The sequence below is a fragment of the Oryx dammah genome, unplaced genomic scaffold, assembly GCF_014754425.2.
Source record: "Oryx dammah isolate SB20612 unplaced genomic scaffold, SCBI_Odam_1.1 HiC_scaffold_29, whole genome shotgun sequence".
NCBI classification, from domain to species: domain Eukaryota; kingdom Metazoa; phylum Chordata; class Mammalia; order Artiodactyla; family Bovidae; genus Oryx; species Oryx dammah.
In genome coordinates this window covers 7,375,657-7,391,801 of record NW_024070213.1, presented here as the reverse complement: position 1 = coordinate 7,391,801, position 16,145 = coordinate 7,375,657, and the positions used below count along the sequence as shown (strand labels likewise).

Sequence of the window (16,145 nt, the reverse complement as noted above, 5' to 3'; positions counted from 1 at the left end):
AATTCTATGGACAGAGGAGCCAGGTGGACTACAGTCCATTTTTAGAATGGTCCTGAAGACCTGGTAATATTTGGAAGGTTCTTTATGGACTATAAAAATTTTTGAATAGTTTCTAATGTTATTTTAAAAATAGGCCTTTTCTAATATTGAGACAAAGGACAGATTTTTTTTTTCCTTAGATTATTCTAGAATGAACCTGTGGAAGCTCTTCTTTATTTAGTGGATCCGAAAAGGCAGGGAGAATGATTTTTTCTTGGATTCATTGTGCAAAGCCTGGGTCAAAGGAAAAGGTAGCAACATTGCTGTGTGGCCCTGGGAAAAATAGCTAAGTTCCGGAGCCTCAGTTTCTTCATCTATAAAATGGACACTGTACCTTCTGTCTCTGGGCGATCGTATTAGGTGGGACTGTGTGTATAAAGTGTTTGGGGGAAATTGACGCAGGATATATGGGCACTTGGTGAGAGTTAGTCTATGTCTCCACTGCTCCAGATGGTCTACAGCCCCCATTGCCCAGCATTTATCTTCAACTCATATGTTTAAAAAGAGTCTTGGGACTTCCTTGGCGGTCCAGAGGTCAAGACTCTGTGCTTTCACTGCTCTGGGCCCGAATTCCGTCCCTGGTCCGGGAACTAAGGTCCCGCACGCTGCGAGGTACGGCCTAAAAAATCAAAGAGGGGCTCTAGTGAAACTGCTTGCTCCTTCTGTAGTGGCCGTGGATACTGGGTGTGTAGTACTAGTGCAGGAAAACCTTTTGGGTACGGCTCTAAGAGAGGTGGGAGAAGAGGAGCAGATGAACCCACGGCTTCCTGTTTTTTAATTTTCTAAGTTGAAGGGCAGCCTTGAGAAGGCGAGCTCTAGAATAACATTTGCAGTATTTCCGTCAATAAAGATGAAGTTCCGTGGGGAATTTAGGCCCAGTGAGGAGCATTTCTGTTTTCACCCAGCAGAAGTTGAGACAGTTTCTCAGTGGGAGCTTTAATTCTGTGGCCGGTTGTGGGGGCCCAACGAGGCCTCAGGAGCGCCTTCAGCTCCTACACTTGCGTGCTCTGTTGCTGGGCACTTCACCTGCAGCTGGACACTGGTGTTACTGTTGTGTTGCCACTGCTCACTGAGAGAACTACAGAGCTTATTTAAAGGGCCTTTCTGTGCTGGTGAGGAAGAAACCGCGTCTTAGTAACTGTAATACCTTGCGCTGAAGTGAGGAGGGTGGGGGCATGCTAGGTGGAGCTAAGTCCATGCCGGCCTGTCCTACTTGCTTGAGTGGTGGCATGTTCAGTCTGCCCCACCGCACCCTTGGCATTTAGAAGATACTGATACTGAGCTGTACTCATCACTGAACTAGGTCTCATTGGACAAACACTGCCTCACTTGACCTTCACAACAACCTAAGATGTAGGTGTCATCAGCCTTGCAGAGTTTCGGAAATTAACTAGTTTTAAATCTTTGTATGTGGCCAAGGAAAGGAGGGCTGGAGAAGTGAAACAGTTAAACAGACCCCAGTTAGTTAAATGGCCTGCCCAAGGTCATGACTAGTATGCAGCTGAGCCAGATTTTGACTGCAGAACTCAGGGTTTTTACCCTTCAGTCAAACTGTTTCCCCAGAGGACTCCCCTGAGTATAGCAAGTAGAAACTGGATCTCTGCAGAGTAGGCTAGATGGAGGGGACACAGTTCGGTTGGCTCCGTGTCCTGTTGGGATGTGGAGATGTTTGAGGCCGTGATTGCCTCCTGCCCCAAATACCAGCAGAACTTGAGAGGGAGGGCCCAGAGCTGTGGGTCAGCCTCACAGGCTGTCTGTCAAGCTTTCAGAGGAAGCTATTGCCCCAGGATGGGCGGTGGGGGCCAGACCAGGGCTCAGAATTTATATGCAGTTCATGGTGTGCCTGGAGTCTGCTTCAGATGCCAGCAAAGGAGAATTAGGCAGATGAGTGAATATATCAGCTGACTTCTTAAAGGAACCCCTACTGCCTTGGAGCCCATTTACAGGCTGTGTCTTGGATAGACATGGCTCCCTCCCCCTTCCCAAGCCTCTGAAAAGGACTGCATCACTTTTGTGCCTGCCTGTTGCATAGCAACCAAGCTCACTGATTGCCTAGGGACAGGAGGGAGTTGTTTAGCTTGGGAGTCTTAGGAGGGTTGCCAGACATTCTCCTACCAGGAGTGGGAGACAGTTGTTAGAAGCAGCAAAGATGTGGAGAGATGACGCTTCTTAAGGAAGGTGCTGACTGACGTGCATTCCTGCATTGCTCACCTAGACAGAGCCTCACCTGAGGCTTCCCTGCCAGGAAGAGCTGGTTGCTAAGAGCTGTGAGGCTAAAGGCCATTGAGGGTTATGGTCAGAGGAACCAGGAGTCTTTCCCTTCCTGAGACCTTGAGGTCGTCTTGCTGGTGAAACAGGTGGCCTCCTGTGGTAGTGTGTTCCCCACTGCCAGAAAGGGTCTCTCAGGTATTCAGGGGCAGAATGGGTAGATAGATGAGACCTTTTCAATTCCAAGATGTGCTATCCTGGTGCTTGGGACCTGGTCTGGGGCTGGGAGGGACCTGCTTTGACAGCTGGGAGGGGGGCAGAGGGCATGGTCGGAAACAGCAGGTCATGGTTCTTTCTCTTAACACGTAGGCAGGAGGTATGTGAGAGGCAGCAACTCCTCCCAGGAGAAATGAGGAACAGCAGCTTACATTTATTGAATGCCTGGCAGGAACCCAGCTGCTGAGCTCTGTGTTTTCCATATATTTTTTCCTTAAAGAAGACTATGCTTAAAAAAGCTCTTTTTCCTTCTCCCAGTTCTGGTTCCCAGAGGCAACCACCGATAACCGATGGGAAGTTTGTATTTATCATTCCACACTTTTTTTTTCTGCTACATTTACAAACAATACATTGTTTCTGGGCTTCCCAGGTGGTGCTAGTGGTAAAGCCTCCGCCCGTCAGTGCAGGAGATGTGAGAGAAGTGGGTTCGATTCCTGGGTCAGGAAGACCCCCTGGAGGAGGGCATGGCAACCCACTCCAGTATTCTTTCCTGGAGAATCCCATGGACAGCGGAGCCTGGTGGGCTACAGTCTGTAGGGTTGCAAAGAGTCGGAGACGGGAGGGAAGCGACTTAACACACACATTGTTTCTAATCCTCACAAAATCTCTGCTGTTTTACACCAGTTTTACAGAAAAGGAAGCAGAAGCTCAGAGAAGTGAAGACTCTGGTCTGAGGCCCCACAGCTAGGGGAGTTGAGGTTCTGGGCCAGGCCCCTCCAGCTCTAGAGCGGATGCCTTCCCTGTGGCTAGACTCTGGGGCTGCAGTGTTGCTGCAGGCCAGGCCAGATGGGGCTGGCAATGTCTCTGTCTCCTGCTGAAGCAGCTGCCTTCAGAGACCAGGCTGCTCCAGGATCCCGGCCTGTTTGGACAGCTCAGCCACCTTCTCCTCCGCTTGCTCTGGGTTGTAGCGCCCTCTGACACGTGGTTCCCTGAGGCAGCGCTGGCGTATGGCGTGCTTCACAGTGTGGACGGAGGTCAGACTGGCCCAGCCAGCCGCCCTCATGCTTTGGCTCTGTGAACAGGCACGGAGGCTCAGCACAGCCTCTGCCAGAGACGCTCACAACTTGAACTGGAAGGCAAGATGAAGAGCCTATGTTCAAATCATGGTTCTGCCTTCATCCATCTCATCATCAAGCGTTGGTGTCCTGGACTCTGTGTCCGAAACTCTGAGTCTGTCGTGGTGACCACATGAGACAAGCCGTCTGCCCTCGTAGAGCTTACCTTTTAGTGCAGTCTACCTTCTCACCTGTCGGAGTCTGTTTTACCCTTACGACAAGACAAAATGACCTGTGACACTCCCACTCGGCCCAGTTGTTGGGAAGGTGACATAAGATAACCTTTGTGGTCCTGCCTCACAGTTTTGTTGGTTTCATTTCATTTTATTTCTTAGTGATTACCTGGCGGGTCCACTTTGGTTATAGTCCTTCCTTCAGAGTTTGTTCTCTGTCAGTTAAGCACGAGATCAGGAGAGCCTCCCTCACCCCTGGGAGCCCTAGGGGTTCATATCCCAGCCAGCAGAGGAGAGGGCAGGGTTGGACCAGGAAGCTAGATTCCACCAGAGACACTGAGCCCCCTGGAGGACTGAGCCCACCTGGCTGCCGGGCCTGAGGTTGGGAGACACTGTCTGTAAGCATGCTGAGAAGGGCGCAGCTCAGCGGGTTCCCAGCCATGTGACCTTGGGCAGGCCACTTGCTGTCACTGAACCTCTGCATCTTCAGGGCGGTTAGGGGGGCCGAGCTCTGTCTAGCCAGGGTTATAAGAGACACTGCCCTGGAAAAGTGGGTCAGCTGTTGCTGTTTACTCCAAAACAGATCCAAGGGCTTTCTGGTCACCCTGAGGGGAGACTCCCACCCAAGTGGATGGAGTTTTGTGGCAAGGAAATACTATAGGAGTGCTTAGAATGGAGAAGACATGGTCATGGTTTTCAGTGATTTGAAGGGCTGAAGCGTGGAGGAGTGACTAAGCTCGTTTGATCTGGTTCCAAAGGACAGGGCTAGGAAATGTGTTGGTGACTGGGCTGGCTCCTTTTACATGGGTGCTCTCCTTTAATAACCCCCACAGCGTTAGAGGGGTTCAGCAAAACCACACGGCATCGCGTGGCTTGTCGGGGACAGAACTGGGATTTGAGCCCCGGTTTCCATTGCCTGATAGGAAGGAGGTGGGTTTCAGTTCAGTGTGAGAAGCATTGGTTGTTAAGTGTTAGAACTGTCTAGTAGTGGAATAGGCTTTCTGGAAGCATATGAGCTCCCTAGAATAATCAGGTTGAATCCGGGCTCTGTAGAGGTTGCTGAAGAGAGGTTTTCTGCCTTGAGGCTGCCCTCAACTTCCTAGTTCCTGAGAAAATGGAGGCTGAGGGCATATCTGGAAGTATCTGTTCTAGATAAGGGCCTGGTACTTACTCATGAGAATTTCACACAGCCTGGGACTTGGACTTCAAGTGTGGGGAAAAAATTTTCCCATTGCTGTGACATCTGAGTGGATGGCCAGTGGATGATCGCTGGAATGGCCGTGGGGCTAGGCTGAAGCAAGCATTTTGTTTTTCTTTTGGATTGAGAAAACAAAGACAAAACCCCAGTAAGTTTTTTTTTTTAATATGCCCAAGTCATCGTTCTTCTTTAAATAATACTGATCTGGACTACTTATCCTCCAACCACCGTGGTCAAATGTTATAAGACTCAGTAATAGCTATTTTTAAGGTAGAATTAATTTCTTACCTTTTTTTTTCTTATTTATAAAGATACCTATTTAGGAAGCTTGGAAAATACAGAAGTATAAAGAATACCATAAAAATTACCTGTAATTATTCCCACCCCACCCGGAGATAACCCACCCGGAGAGATAACTACTGTTAACATTTTGATAGATTTCCTTGTAAAGTTTCTAAAATTTTGTAATTGAAATTAAAAATGTTTAATAATAATGTATTTATAATTTATATTTCTTTAGATTTTCTTCTGATAATAAAATTAATCCATGTACAGTGTTAAAGGTTCAGATTACCTAAATACAAAAAACTGTCCATAATTTCACCATCCAGGTATAGCTGCTGTTAACAGTTTGGTATCTATTCCATTTTGATGTTATTTGATTTTTTTAATTCATTTGTGTCCAACTCAGTACTTAAAGTTGCCAGGGTTGACTTGGTACTTGGAGGTTTCGGTGTTTAGGCTTAGAGCCAGGCTGTCTTTGAATGCTGGCGTATCTGCAAGACCTTGGGTGAGTTACTATCCTCCTCCAGCCCTCAAGTTCCTCATCTGTTAAATGGGGCTCATATACATTAGGGCTGTTCATCCACATAACCCTTACTGCTGCTACTAGTAATTATTATTGTTGCCATTGTCTTTGCTTAGACACCTCAGCTGTGGCACCCGTTCAGTTTGGGTTCAGTGGGTACCCTGGTCCTAGGGGCTGTGAGGAGATGTGGATTCAGCGTGGACTGGTGTTTAGTGCCCTTGTGGGAGTATTGAATTCCACAGGGTACCTGGCATCAGGCCGGGGAGTCTGGTGGAGGGGTGGTGGTGGTAGGTATTTCTGGATGATCTTCAAGGAGTTATAAAATTTTGTGTTTTCTAAATTTTCTCCAAGAAACATGTCCTACTTTTTTAAATGGGAGGAAAACTCTAATAAAAGCTATTTAATAAATAGCCTTCAGTCTCTCCCAGCGTCAGGGTCTTTTCCAGTGAATCAGCTCATCGCATCAGGTGGCCAAGCATTGGAGCTTCAGCTTCTGCAGCCGACCTTCCAATGACTATTCAAGGTTGATTTCCTTTAGGATTGACTAGCTTGATCTCTTGTCCAAGGCACTCTCCTAAGAGTCTTCTCCAGCACCACAATTCGAAAGCATCAGTTCTTCAGCACTCAGTCTTCTTCATGGTCTAACTCTCACATCTGTACATGACTGCTACCCCGATAAAAACTTCAAAAGAGAAAACTGGGTTCGAAGGTGAACGCTTGGCTTGACAGCACACAGCTAGTGAATGGTGGAGCTGGGCCTTTGAGCTGTATCTAAGTTCTTCTCACTGGGTAAATAAACTGCAGGTCTTAATTCAGCCTCCTCAGCCCTCCTGGGTGTCTGGCCTGACCTTCCACCACTGCCTGCTTTGTCTTTTACCTCGCACCATTTTGAGTGATTTCTAGCTCCTGCTCGCTTCGCTTGACGATTCTCTATCATCTTACATACTGACTGTCCTCTGAGTGCCTTGCAGACCCCTCACAGCCCTGCTCAGTGGAGGCTTGCCCAGGAAGAGGTCATTGTTCTCTCTGGTGTACTCCTGCCCCTCGTGTGTGTTTCCTTCTTCCTGCAGGTCACAGTGGGTGCGCTGACATGCTGATTGTGGCCAGACTATATAAGTGTAGGGACTATCTTACTCTCCTTGGTATCTGTGTCCTACTGACTGGCACAGGATAGATGCTCAAATGTGAAAATACAAATGTGCTCATGGGAAGGAAGTAGGTTACATGATAAGCCACTGTCAACCTGCTTTGGCCCCCTTGAGTGCATTATCTACATGTCAACCACAGTGACTTTTTATTTTTTTAAGGCAGATATAATCCTGCTTCAGTGGCTTCCCATTACTTTTAGGATCAAGTTAAACGTTTAACATGTCCTACTGTAAAGTTCATACATACTTATAAGAAGAGATCAAGGCCTGACTGCTTGATCAGTAAAGGTGCTGTGAACCCCTTTCATATTCAGACAGTTCATTTCTTAGATACAGAATGAGAAGAAGAACAAGCTGAAGGTGCCAGCTCCCTGGGCTCTAGTCGCATACGCTGAAAAGGGTCACACACCGGAACACAAGGAGCTGAGGACTGAACCGAGAGTCGTGCGGCCCTGGCACCACTGAACGGGTCTGTATTCTGCAGTTCTAGTCTAAAGAGTCCAGGGCAGAAAGCTCCATACCTCAGCAAGTCCTGGGAGGCGAGGAGAAACTGTCTCTTGACTGCCTCCCAGGGAGGTAAGGAGTCAAGTGGGAGATGACTTCAGAGCTCCTTTAGAAGCCTTCTGCCCTCTGGTGTTCCGAGATGTTTCACCAGGTATTCCACCAAGAGGCAGAGAGGCTTTAGTCAGGGTTGCTGGGGGGCTTTCCTCATGGATCTGCAAGGTCATTTTCGGTGCCTGGCTATACTTTACCTCTTAGCTCTGTCTTCTGCCATTTCCACTGCTCTTTGCTCACTCCAGCCAAGTTGGCTTTCTCTTTCTTTTTTCAACTACCAAGTGCCTCCCTGCCAAGGGGAGTTTGCACCTGCTGCTCTCTCTGCCTGCCAGGTTCCCTGAATTCCTTCTCCTAAACCACACTTTATTTGCTTGACTAGTTCCTAGTCATGTTTCAGTTCTCAGATGAAATATCACTTTCTTGGAAAAAGCCTTTCCCCCGCCTGGATTGGGCGCTCCAGCTTAATGCTGTAGCTGCCTCACCTTTCTTTCACAGCACTTACGTCATTGCTTCCATGGTCTCATGAGTGATATCTGACTTGATATCTGTCTTCTCCACCAAACTGTGAGCTCACCAGTGGGAGGGACTGTGTCTTGTCTTGCTTATCTTATTAATTCAAGCACCGTAGCACAGAGTCTTGTGCTTGTGCTCAGTCACTTCAGTCGTGTCTGACTCTTTGCAGCACCATGGACTGTAGCCCACCAGGCTCCTCTGTCCATGGGATTCTCCAGGCAAGAAGACTGGAGTGGGTTGCCAGGCCCTTCTTCAGGGGATCTTCCCAGCCCAGGGATCAAACCTAGGTCTCCGGCATTGCAGGCATCTTCTTTACTGTTTGAGCCACCAGGGAAGCCCAGCACAAAGTCTGAGGCTGGATAAATATGTGTTTAATGAATTAGTACTACTACAGTTTTAATTAGGGAGGGGTAGTATGGTGGAAAAAGTTTTGACTTGCAAAGTTAAGTGACTTGAGTTCTGCTCCAAACTGCTGGATGTGTGTGTGTGTTTTGCTGTGCCACTCAGTGCGTAGGATCTTAATTCCCCAATCAGGGATCAAACTTGCACCTCCTACATTAGAAGTGGAAGTCTGAACTACTGGACTGCCAGGGAAACCCCCAAACTGCTATTAGCTAGGTATGTGTGACCTGGGACACTCTTCATCTGCCAAGTGAATAAAAGATACTTGGTGGTCTGGGGTCACCTTGGGTCCTGATAATCTGTGCTTCCAGATGGACCATTTATTAGCCTAGTTCTAGAGGGAAGGGACCTAAAATGAAAATCCAGCTGCCTACTTGACCTCTCCACTTGGGGGTCAGACACGCAGACTCCTAGGCTCACCCCAAGCCAGCCCTTCCTGTTACCTTCCTGATTTCAGTGTATAGCAGCTCCATTTTTCCAGTTATTCAGGCCAAAAACCTCAGTGGTATTCTTGACCTACCTCTCATGCTTTCTTGGCCAGTTTGTGAGCAGAGCCTGTCTTTAGAACGTCACCTCACTGAAGCCCTTCCTCCTAACTATCCTCCTTTGAATTGCACCTCTCCCCACTTCCCTGGTTTACTCTCCCATTGCTCTGCTTCCTTCTCTCTTATGATACTTATTAACATCTGACTGAGATTTTACTTGTTTCTCTGTTTCTACTTGACTGTCTCCCCTCCTCCCTTAACCTCCTGGAATGTCAGTCGCAAGAGGGCAGGGTGTACTGAAACATTTTATTCATTGTTGTATCCTCAGTGCCTGGAACAGTGCCTGGCACCCATAATCACTCTAACTAGTTGGTAGATGGGCAGAATGAGTAAACAGATGGTAAAGTTTGGTGGTAGGAGGGAGGGAAGACAGGGAGAATGACAGTGAAGATAGATGTTTTTCACCAGAGTCAACCCTGCTTATCATTTCTCAGATTTCTGGCTGCTGCTGACATAATAGGGGTAATATTAAAACCTAGCCTTTTTCTCCTCCTTGTATCTTACTTCTTCAGTGTCCTCCAAAGACAGTTTTGTTCTGGGAAAGTTGCATGATAGGGGGCACCAAAGTGTACACATGGAATTGAAGGGATCAACCTGAGGTTACACGTTTTCAATTTTTTAAAGTAAGGACACCAAAACAACAGCAAACCAAACCAAAAAGCCCATCAAATAACCCTCTACTGTCAGCATTATTGCCTTAAAGGACCTTTTTAACATCAAAGATATAGGAAGGCTCAACAAGGGACGTGTTTTAAGTGTAATAAATTTGACTGAAAAAATAAACTTGTTACGTCGTCTTCATTTATCCCATTTTCCTGGTGGATATTTGTGTGTGGACAGGCACCAAGTGGGTGGGCTGAGGTGGGGGCCACTGGTGCAGGAGGTAGAATGCTGCAGAGTCTAGGAATGCAGATGCCTGTGGTGGCGGTCCCTCGTTGTTTGGCTTTGATGTTTGTAAGTAACGTTTTAAAAATTTGAGTTACAGTTGACATACAACTTTCCATTAGTTTCATGTATACAACATGATTATAGATATGTATGTATTGCAAAATGATGACCACAGTAAGTCTCATTAACATCCATCGGCATATGTTATGTAACTTGATATTTTTAATTGAAAGGGGTCCCCAGCCTCAGGGATCTAATGCCTAATGATCTGAGGTGGAACTGATGTAATAATAATAGAAATAAAGTTCACAATAAATGTAATGCATTTGAGTCATCCCTAAACTATCCAGTAGAAAAATTGTCTTCCACGAACCAGTCTCTGGTGCCGAAAAGGCTGCATTAAGGAAGTATTTTCAAACTGCCTATATTGACCTGTTACTGGATCATGAAATTAATGGGGTGCAAGTTACTTTCAAAAAAAAAATGCAGAAAGCTAAATGGAAAAAGCCTGACCCAGAAGGCCACCTGTTGTATGATTTCGTTTGTATGAAATACCTGCGATAGACAAATCCATAGAAACAGCAGATCAGTAACTGCCAGCTGCTGGGACAGGGAGGGTGGAGAGGAGGAGGAGCAGCCGCTCGCTTCAGGTGGTGGAGAAGTCCTGGAACGAGACCGTGGTGATGGCTGCACACTGACTTGGACATTTAACAGTTACAGTGGTAAATTTTATGTGCGCATGTGTATTTTACCACACTGAAAATAATTAGAGAATAAAAACTGCCCGTATACATTGCACATGGCAGGTGTGAAACTTTTGAGTTACACGCGCTGTCAAGTACCTGCTGCTGGATCACACCATAAAGTGTATTTTGTGCCTGTGTGTCTTCAGTCAAACCTGAAGAGTCCTCTCTGCAAGGGTCCTTTTAGCCCAGAACATCTTGTGGCCAATATTTGGATGTTGCTAGGATACTACAACAGACTTTGAATGACTTCTTCCTTCCCTGATGACTCTCCACAAACGGCATTCGATTTGGAGCAAATCGCTCATTCTCTCTGTTTGGCTTTAGCATCTGTAGCCAGTGTTTTTGATTTAAAACCAACATGATCTTGTTTGAGCCCCAAGGAGGTCTCAGCATCCTTTTCGCTTCACCGTTTGTCTTTTCCTAACTTCACTGACCCCTGTATACAGCAGCTACTCTGACACACTACCACGCTGTCTGTTTCCACTTCTGTCGCATCCCACCAACTTCTGGTCTTGAGGGAGAGCATTGTGGTGGTCTAGAGTCCAGTGTGGTACAACTAAGCTCCCTTCAGGAGTTTGTAGCAAATAGCATACAGGTGTGTGGAGACAATGACCCTACCCCACCCCACCCCCAGCAACTGAGGCTGCCAGTTGCCTCCTAGCAACAGCCTGGTATGTTTACCACAAAGAATTTTGTTCTTGGACCTTGAAGTTTGGAAACCACTCAGAGACAGTTTTTGGGATCTAGGAACATGTTCATTGTTTGTTAAATGACAGGGATCACTCTCCCTATTTAATAATTATTTTAAAATAGTTTGACCAGGCAGGGAGCTAGTCATCAATGGAGTGTTCTGAATCTGGCTTGCTTTCTGTGACACTATACTGGGTTGCATTTGATGTGTGCACATGTGCATGTCTGTGAACAAAGGGTGAAGGCTGTGGCTGCTCCAGAAAGACCTGAGCCCTGGGGGTTTTCTTCCCTGATGCAGATAAATCTGTTGTGACACTGCTATGTTTTCCCCTAGGCCTTTGGGGAATTAGTGGGTTTATCTGAGAGCCTGCTTGCTGGGGAGGAGTATTTATAGAATCTCTGAGCTGGAACGCACTCTAGAGAGCATCTAGTCCAGTAGTTCCGAGACCCAGCTGTGTCAGAGTAACCTAGGCTCTTACTGATGCTTAGGTTCTGCCTCCGGTGACTCTGAGCGGTCTGGGAGCCCGTAGAGGCTAGGCACCATGTCTGTGAAATCTCCCAGGTGATTTTGAAACATCCAGAATAACCTGCTTCTCCCATTTTATAGAAGTGGAAAAAAGGCACAGAAAGTCTAGGCTTTTTATCCAAGGGGACATTGTGACCCAACTCTGAGGCCAGGTCTCTGGATTCCCACCCCTCAAATGTTCCTTCTTGGCCCCCACCACCTCCTGTCACCTGGGGGATTGCACTGTCCACCAGACCACACACAGGGAAGTGACCCACAGGGTGGGCACTCTGAGCTTGGTACCTTCCCCAAATGTTGGATTTAAGAATTGAGGTTCAAGGACAAAAATATAATGATACTAGGGAACTTTGGTTTTTTTCTACACCGTCTGAAAACAGTATCACCTTGATACGAATTTGGGGAATTATAGGAGAAAATAATTTTCCATCTTAACCCAAATAGTTTTTTATAATGTTCATTGCCTTTATATATTTAGAATTATTTCCTGAGGATAGAGTCTCAGATACAGAATTATTGGGTCAAACGTATGGATGAGTCCGTGGGCATCTTATTGACAAACTGCTTTATGAAAAGATTGAATTGTCAGTAGTTTGCTTGCAGGCAGTCTATAAGAGTATTTCTTTGGTTCTGATTTAATTAAAAACTAATGCTGTCTACATTCTTTCTAATTATAAGTATTACAAAATGAATCCTTCGTAGAAAACTTGGAAAATACAGAAAAAACCAAGAAGGAAATTTAGACTGTTATATCTAGCACATGGATTTAACTGTACTTGATGCCTTATTGAAAAGATTTTTTTTTGTCATGACTTTTTACATGTAAGGAAATATAGAAAACAGTACAAAGGATACCCATATACCTACCGTCCAGAGTCAAAAGTTACCAACATTTTGCCTTATTTGCTTTCTTTACTTCTCCCAAAAGTGTCTTTGGTTTCTTTCTCTTTCCACATAAAAATCTAATTTAAAAAAAAATTGCACTTTACTGACATGGCCTTTGTAGTCTCTCTTAACCTAGAACAGTCCCTCCTGCCCCCTCAGACAGACACACCCCCCATTTTCCTCTATGACACTGACTTCGGGAGGAGACCAGGCCAGTTTCTTGTAGACTGTCCACACTCTGGATGTAACTGATTATTCTTTTATTCCCTGCATTTCTCTTAAACTGGAAGTCAGGTCCCAAAGCTTTCTTCGGTTCAGTTGAATATTTGTTGGCAGGGACTCTTCCCAGGTGGTGCTGTCTGAGTGGAAGGCACAAACAAGGCGGTCTTGCTATTGCTGACGCTCTTTGACCTCTGGGTTAAGATGGTGGTAACCAGGTCCCTGTAGTGTGAAGGGACGTTCTTTTCCCCCCTTTTCCTTAGTAATGATAAATTCCTGTAAGTTAACTTGCTGAAACAAAGGGTTTGCACATTTTTAAAAACTAGAATGCTTTTGATTGTTGTCCAGACGCTCCTCACTGGTCTTGCTGTGTATGCTAGACTACAGTAAACATGCTTTTCCTGCATTGATTTGTCTCGTCCATTTTTTTCCCCCTGATTACAAAAAGAGCTCACCTGTGTAGCATTTGGAAATATTTAGCCTAGAACATAAAAGTGCCCATAATTCTAATCTCTACAGATAATTTCTGTGAACAATCTAAGCAGATCTTACCAGTTTTTTTTTTTCTGAGCATATTTACATTTGTTAATTACTATTATTATACAGAAATGGGCCCATACCATAGTACTATTTTGCCAATTTTTTTCACCTAATGTCATGGAATTTTTTTTCCTGCCAGTAAAGGTAGATCTACTTCCTTTTTTTTTTTTTTTTTAGATCTACTTCCTTTTTAAAATTATGGTAAAATACATATAAAATTTTACATTTTAAAACATTTTCAAGTGTCCAGTGGCATTAACTACATTCACAGTGTTGTAAGACCACCACCATTACCTTGTTCTTTTTAAACAGCTGTAGAATGGCTTTCCTTCATGGGTAGACCAGAATTTATTCAACCAGTGCCCTATTTTTGTACAATTAGGTTGTTCTTTTAGAAACAGTGATGTAGAGAATGTTCCTGCCAGTCTCTGTGTTCTTTTAAATGAGTGTTTTTATGAGATAGCTTCCTGGAAGAAGAAGAAAAGTTAGTCATAAGATAGAGACATTTCACATTTTAATAGGTAGTGCCTAATTATCTTTCAGAAATGTTCAGCCTGTTTACAATCTAACCAAAAGCATCTGAGACTGGTAAATTATTAATTTGTCTTGTTAACTGTTTGCTGTTACAAAGTTAACCGAACTTGCTCTGTATTCAACCTTGTTCAATAAGGAAGAACTGGTTGGTAAAGTAAAAAATACTTTGGTTTAATTAACCAATGTTTATGTAACACCTCCTGTGTATCAGACCTGGTGTTCAGTCATATGGGGAATTTTATTATGAAGACACAGAGATAGTCTCTCCCTTAGTGGATCTTACAGAGTAGTAGAGACAGATAGCATCTCACAAATGAGTGTTAGAAAGTAGTAAATGGGCATATATGAGAGGAGACTGCTTGGATTGAGAGTTCAAGAAGTTTCCCTAAGAAAGTGAAGTTAGTTTGGAACTTGAAGGATGAATGGGAATTACCTACATGAAGGGCAGATTGGGAAGGGATGGACAGAGCTTTCTAAGCAGAGGAAACAGCATGTGCAAAGGCCCAGTGGCAGAGCCCTTTGGGGTTTGTACTGGGTAAGGAAGTTCAGTGTGCTTAGTGCCCTGGAGGAAAGCAAATTCTGAGTTACTCAGAGACCAAATAGATGAGGTCTCACTGCCAGGACCCCATAAGTAGAAGGGATTTCAGAAGGATGGGAGACTTTCCAAGGCAAATTCTAACAAATCACAAGTTGTCTGAAGGAGAGACAGAAGAGATGTACCTATAGACCTCAGCTTAGATTTTCAGAATGTCTTGGCCAGAGTTGGAAGGAGGGCAAATAACTAAGGAGAAATACTAAGACAGCCGGAATACCAAGACAGACAGAAGAGGGTCAGGAATGTCAAAGGTCCCCATGAGCTAAGGCTTCTGAAAAATGCTGATCAACCAAAAGCTGTGCTTGCAGTAAGCAAAATAAGAGGCATGCCTCTTCCACCAGAATCCAGAAAAGGAGCACAACCTTATCTAATTTTGTGTCTGTCTCCTCCGTGAAGGAAAAGAATACAGTGAGCACATATTCTATGAACACACTCTGTGCCAAGCACTTAGGTTGTTTCATTTAAAGTTAATGCCAACATTTATCTCCCATTTTCTCTATGGGGAAGCTAAACCTTGGTGAGGCTAAGTAACTTACCCAGGGTCACAGCAGTTTGGTGGTGCTGGATTGGGCGGTCTGACTATAGGTCTTGTATCTGAACCATCACACCAGGCTGCCTTCAAATGGGAAAGGATAGGCTCTGTGGGGCAAGAGGGCAGCAGAAACCAGGGGAATTGGCTCAGCTTAAAAGAAACAGGCCCGTGCTTGCATCCTGGATTCACTGCTTTCACTGTCGGACTTGTGACTTAACCTCTTTGACCTTCAGTTTCCACATCTGTAAGGTGGGAATAACAATCATCTCGCACAAAATCAGACACAGAAAATGCCTGATGGCATAGAGCAGGTACCAAATAAGTAATGACTGGGTTTGGTTTTTTTTTTTCCATTAATTTTGATATTTATTTTTTATTTACTTGGCTGTGTTGAGTCTTTAACGCTGCACGTGGGATCTTTGATCATCCCTGTGGCAAGGGAGATCTCATTCCCTGACCAGGGATCAAACCCAGGTCTCCTTCATTGGGAGCTGGGAGTCTTAGCCACTGGACCACCAGGAGTGCCCCTATTCTTATTTTTATTCTGAGATCATCCATAGCCTAGTGTTCATTTTACATGTGAGATATACGTGGTCTGTGAATGAATGATACATGGTGTCTTTGCCCTTGAGGTCAGCCTCTTCAGAGTTACACGTGACGCTTCATACACTTCAAACCTCTCAGCTCAGCTCTGAAGCAGGGAGCATGGCTGAGGTTTCACCCTTTGAAAAGCTGAGGCCTGGAGGAACAGAGTGAATTGCTTACAGTCTTATAGCCAAGCTAATAACATCCTTTTACTTTTTTGTTGCAGTTAGTAAATTAGTAAAACAGTGAGTGCAAGTGTTGATTTCTGTAGGACAATTGACAGGTCAGTCCGGCTGTCCCTAACCACGAAACATAAGTGATAGCTTAGTGACATTTCAGTCAGGTGGTTATTATTATTGTGGGTTGAAGACCTGGGGACTGTCACTAAATAGGTTGGCCTGACCAAACGTCCACCCTGGGGAGCCTGACCTGGAATGGGTCACATTTGCACTGAGACTTGAATGAACAGCCGGAGAGTTGTGCCTACT

At 45.2% G+C, this 16,145-nt stretch overlaps 1 protein-coding gene across 1 annotated transcript in view; it reads left to right on the top strand.

Moving 5' to 3' along the window:
* Positions 1 to 16,145, top strand: part of ACO2 (aconitase 2) — a 46,791-nt gene that overhangs the window by 5,585 nt on the left and 25,061 nt on the right. The gene's annotated exons all lie outside the window — the stretch shown is intronic.